The sequence below is a fragment of the Cornus florida genome, unplaced genomic scaffold (genome assembly GCF_030987335.1).
Source record: "Cornus florida cultivar Cherokee Brave unplaced genomic scaffold, ASM3098733v1 CherokeeBrave_3.0.0_Hap2_Chr01, whole genome shotgun sequence".
Lineage (NCBI taxonomy): Eukaryota > Viridiplantae > Streptophyta > Magnoliopsida > Cornales > Cornaceae > Cornus > Cornus florida.
The window spans coordinates 63,980,705-63,986,504 of NW_026775571.1; the positions used below are offsets into that span (position 1 = coordinate 63,980,705).

The 5,800-nt window shown below is 37.4% G+C and overlaps 1 pseudogene; it reads right to left on the reverse strand.

The window, feature by feature from the left end:
* Window positions 1–3,208: 3,208 nt before the first annotated feature.
* On the reverse strand, window positions 3,209–3,307 carry LOC132283132 (small nucleolar RNA R71; annotated as a pseudogene).
* Window positions 3,308–5,800: the final 2,493 nt, after the last annotated feature.

Here is a 5,800-nt window from a genome sequence, read left to right on the forward strand (position 1 = left end):
TGTATTTTACATCTTTCATGCCATAGTAGTTGTAGACTTTGAGCATGTATTGTATAAGTTTCCAAAATTGGATTGTGTTTGGTAAATAGTAGATATCTTGTATATACATGTTGATATATATATACGTTGTTGCACAATTTGTTGATTTTGGAAACTTGGGGCTGTAGTTGTTTGGCTGTGGCGAGGACTTGGTTCTAGTACGGGGGATTGTGTACCACTTAGTGGACTTGTATTTCGAGGATTTGGTCACCCGTTGTAGGGATTTTGATCCGATGTTTGATTTCGGTGTGGTTTCGTAGTTGATCTATTTCAGGATGATATCTGGGATTTCGGAGATGATGTTTTGTTTTGTTAGGCTTTGGATTCGTGATTTAGGTTGTTAACAGGAGTATTTTGAGGCGTTGGAGTTGTTAGTTTTGTTATATTGAGGACTTAGGACCTTAAGCTTAGCGGTACCTTTGACATTGTTGTTAGAGTTTTGGGATTAGCTAAGGAAATTTATCTACTTAAAGATTAAATTATCAAGATTACAAGGCAAGTCCGAATGTTCTACAAACAAATCTTGTCAAGGCTAAGTCCAATGTCAAGTTACTAGTTCCTTTCATGCAAGACACAATCATGTGAGATAAGTTCCATACAAAGGAAGCAATTTAATATAAGTTTCAAAACTTATCCGATTATTCTCGATTTGACACATGTGAAGGAATTTGTCAAGGAAATCATGAAAACAAGTTAGGAGCCTAGTCAAGTCCATGGAACCATTGAATGGATTTTAATTAATTCCATTAATTAAAATCTCTAGTTTTTGAAAGTCTTCCAAATGATCTCTATTTAATGTATATTATACAACATGTTAAAACTTGATTTAAAAGCACAATACAAGTCGATTCTAAGCAAGGTACGGCCATGAGTATTAAACTTTAATACTAGAGAAAAATAATAAATGAAAGGTTTCAAAACCTAATCAAATATTCTAGATTTAATAAATGTGAAACTACATAGCATGCACATCATAAATATCAAGTCGGAAATCCAATGGAGTGAATAATACACTCGGAATAAATTAATTAAATATTACTAGATTTTAAAACATCTCCGATTACTCTCAAATTTACCTATGTTGAAGAGTGAGTTAAAGCCTAAGATAATATGCAAACACACATCGATTTCAAGCTACGTAAGGCCATGTGAATTAATCTTTCACTAAAGATAAATATTAAATAAAATCTTTATTACTTGTTCAAATATACTCAATTTAATATATGTCAATGACCATATTATGGAGCAATATAATACCATGCTACATGTTCAAAACAAGCTATGAGCAACCGGGAAAATCAAATCCAATACAAGAAAAATAAATAATAAAATCTCTAGATTTCATATTTAAGCATGTAAACAAGTTGTATAAGCATCAATAGCATGCTATATAACAAGAATTAAACCTATAATATCCCTTACCTCAATTTGGATGAAAATCCCAAATCCCCACCGAATTGAAACGGCTTCGAATCTGATGAAACTCCTAGGTTTTGTCGCGGACAACACGATCTACATGAATCCGAAGGAAGCCCCATGAAAATCACAACTTAAACTCAAACCCAAACTCAAAATTTGGCCAAAAATGGATTCTAATAAGGGAGAAAAAAGCACGTAATCAACATGAACACAAAACGTAAAGGCACTTCAACTTTTTAACAAAGGAATGAAGTTCAAAAGAAGAGCGAGGTGGTGGCAGCCTCCCTTGGGCTGCCATGGGAGCTCTGGTCATGCAAGGTGAGTGGGGAAGATGAAAAATGAAATATTTGACCCCCCTTTTAAAGAAATCTCAAAAAGTGCCCTGAACGGGCCCTGCCAAGTCCAGAAAAGTTGATTTTGAGCAAACAGGCTCAAACAACAAAACTCCATGAATGAAAAAGATTCAAAATGAGAAAATATGAATAATGGAAGAAACGACGTCAAAAACTGAGTCCCGAGCAGAAAGTTATGCCCCGAACAAGTTCGGCGGTAGCCGGGTCCAAAAACTCTAAAACTGGAGAAAAACGACCAGAACAGAATTCTAAGAGTCCAAGACTCGACGAAATGTGAAAATGAATCCCGTACGAGGATCCAGGCTTCAGACGAGACATTTTGCAATAACTTTCGTTAATTGCACAATGGCCCCTGCAAAAAGGGTTAACTACGAAACTGCCCAAGAATGAAAATATCTTCCAAAAGATATTTTCTTAGATACCCCTGAAATAAAATATCTTCAAAAGATATTTATGAAAACACCCCAAGAAATGAAAAAGATTCTGAAGAATTGTGCATCCATGCCCCTATGGGCACCGGGAGCAGCCAAAGTACTTTCTTATAAAAGTAAAGATACGTATTTCAAGGAAACCACTCAAAATGAAGGCATGTGAAGTCAAAAACCAACTCCGAGCATGAGAAGTGAGGTTGTGCCAACAATGTGACAAATGGGTAAAAGACATAATAGGGAAAAGGATGAAATAGGGAAAAGGGCGAAAGGCGCATAGTGTCAAAAAACGAAAAATGTGAAAATGACTCGGTCCTCAAAGGAAGTTGTCAGTCCACAGAAAAGAGTCTCAGGAACCAATTCCGAGCACTCAAGATGACACTAAGCGACACGAAACAGAGCTTAGAAAAGAAAATTAAACGGAAAAAATTTATCCATAAAATTTCAAGAAAAAAGGAAAGGAAGGCAAACGACCGAGTTCATCCACCACAACAACAAGGCCAAGTTCCATTGGGAATGCCAAGGCCAATCTATGCTTCACCACCTCCCATCATTCAAGGCAATCAAAGTGCCTATGTTACACCTCCAATTGCTAATCCTCCCCTAGCTTTAAGAGATCACTATGTGCCTAATGAATACAATGCACCCACATGCATTCAATTGTCACCATTTATTGCACACCACTATGAGATCAAACCACAAACCATTCAAATGCTTCTTAACTATCATGGACTTCCAAGTGAAGAACCCTACAACCATTTGGATGAGTTTCTTGAAGTATGCTCCACCGTGAGATACACGGACATGCCGAAAGAGGTCTTAAGGCTTAAACTTTTTCTATTCACCCTTAAAAACAAAGGCAAGATATTGGTTTAACAATCTTAGACCTTTTTCAATAACTTCTTGGGCAGAAATGCAGCAAGAGTTCTTGAAGAAGTACTATCTGGTTTCTAAGACCAATGCCATGAGAACCTCAATTCCAGAGTTTTCACATGGGGATAGGGAAACGTTTCATGAGGCATGGGAAAGATTCAATGAATTGCTTAGGAAGTGTCCACATCATGACATGCCCAAATGGCAATTAGTTCAATATTTCTTTGAGAGCTTATCGGACAATTACAAGGGCATGGTTGATGCTTCCATGGGTGGCTGTTACATTGATAGGCATGAGGATGACGTGTGGCATATTTATGAGGGCATGCGTGAAAATTCTTTGCATCGAACTTTATCTTCCAAGAATGGTAGGAATTCAAGTGGAAGGAAGAGTGTTGGCTTACATCAAGTCGACACTTCCAATAAAATAGTCGTTAAGATGAAATCCTTATCTCAAAGGTTTGATCAATTCTTGATCAACCAAAACTCGGCAAATCAAGTATCTTCCATCCCTAACCATTCCCATCATGCATCTAATAAGACATGTATGACTTGTTCAAGTGTTTTACATTCTACCTCCAATTGTCCCTATGGACATATGCAAAGTGAGCATCATGAACAAGTCAATGCAACTATTGTTAATCAAGGGAACAACCCTTATGGCAATCATTATAATCCTAGTTGGAGGAATCACCCGAATTTCTCTTGGAAAAACCAAGGGGAAGGCTCAAACCCTCCCCAAGGTGGTTTCCAAGGGAAATATGTTCCACCTCTAATGCAAAGCCAAGGTTCCCAAGGATATAGACCATTTCAATCATAAGGAAACCAATTCTTTAATTCTCATTTTCCTAATCAACTATCATATTCTCAAGGAAATGCTGGGAGTCCCGCTTTTGAAGAGAAAGTTTTGACCATTCTAGGCACTCTAGAGGCTAATACTCAATTGCTTCATTCTCATTCTTAATCCATTGCTAAGCTAGAAACCCAAGTAGGGCAAATAGCTAGTACTTTAAATGCTAGAGAGAAAGGGAAAATGCCTTTGAATGCCCTACAAAAGCAATAATATGTTGTGGAAACTCATTCCTCATCGGAAGGTCACACAATAGAGTATGTCAATGCGGTGACTACCTTGAGAAGTGGGAAGATTGTGGACAACCAAGTGGGTATGTCCAATGAAGAAAGTGAATCGGTGCAACCATAAGTTGACACCCATCCCGTTTCACATCATATTCCTCCTTCATTGCATATGCATGATCTTTCAAATGAGAATGCGTTAAAAAGTGATTTGAAAAGTAATTTTAAAAAGAAAGATTTGTAACATGATTTCAAAACTTCTTGTGTTGAAGAGACTTCAAAAAAAATTTCTGAAAAGGTTTTTGAGCCAAGACCTCCATTCTCGGATGCCTTAAAAGGATCCATTTCGAATGACAAGCAAAAGGCCAAAGCAAATGAAATTATGGATGTGTTTAGGCAAGTGAAAGTCAATCTTCTACTTTTGGATACAATCAATCAAATTCCAGCTTATGCCAAGTTTCTGAAAGACTTATGCACCCAAAAGAGGAAGAACAAAAGCCAAGCACCAAGGAAAGTGGTCTTAACCGAGCAAGTAAGCTCAATTTTGCAGCATAGCACGCTTCCAAAGTTTAAGGACCCCGGTTCATCTACCACTTCATGCATCATTGGAGATCATATCATTAATTAGGCTCTTCTTGACCTAGGAGCAAGTGTTAATCTTCTTCCATACTCGGTATATGTCAAATTAGGCTTAAGAGACTTGAAACCGACGTCGGTGGTTTTGCCACTTGATGACCGATCCATCAAAAAGCCTAGAGGTATCATTGAGGATGTATTGAGTAAGATTGATAAATTCTCCTTCCCCGTTGATTTCGTTGTCATTGACACGGAACTAGTTCCAAATCCTAAGAGCCAAATTCTCGTTATCCTTGGCCGTCCTTTCTTGGCAACTGCAAATGCCAACATTAATTATAGGACGGGGATAATAAAGATCTCATTTGGCCACATGAAGGTGAAATTGAATATCTTCAATCCGACCACCAATTCATTTGACAAGCATGAAGAAGTTAATGTAGTGGAAAAATGTTATAACCATAAATGTGAAGGAATAGAGTCTTTACTTGAAACCAAAATTCCAAAAACCTCATCTTTGATGAGCGCTGAAAAGTGCGTATTTAAACCCCTTAAGCTTAGGTATTCTAGGACCTTTATCTATCTTATTTTACTAGTTTGTATTGATTTCGTGTTATTTCCATTTTCAGGTACTTATCCCCAAAATAAGCTAACTCATCCAAATAAGAGCAGAAATGAAGCAATTCTAGGATGAATCAAAGAAAGGAGCAAAGTAGAGCAAAAGGAAGCAAAAGGTGGAATTTCAACAACTTTGATCGATCTCAAGAAAAGTTTGATCGATCCAACTTCCATCGATCTCAGCACTCCAAGATAGATCCAGGCCACGATGTCATATTCAAAAATCCCACAAGTTCGATCAATCCAACATCATTCTCTGATCGATCGAACTTTCTTGTCCTTATCCACATGCCAGATCTTATCCAGCTGCACCACCCTACCAACCACTTTTGTCCTTTTCCCAAAAATATCTTCAAAATATCTCAGATTTATTTTTCTCCAAAAAGGCACCACCATTGAGAATCGATCCAACTTCAATTCGAT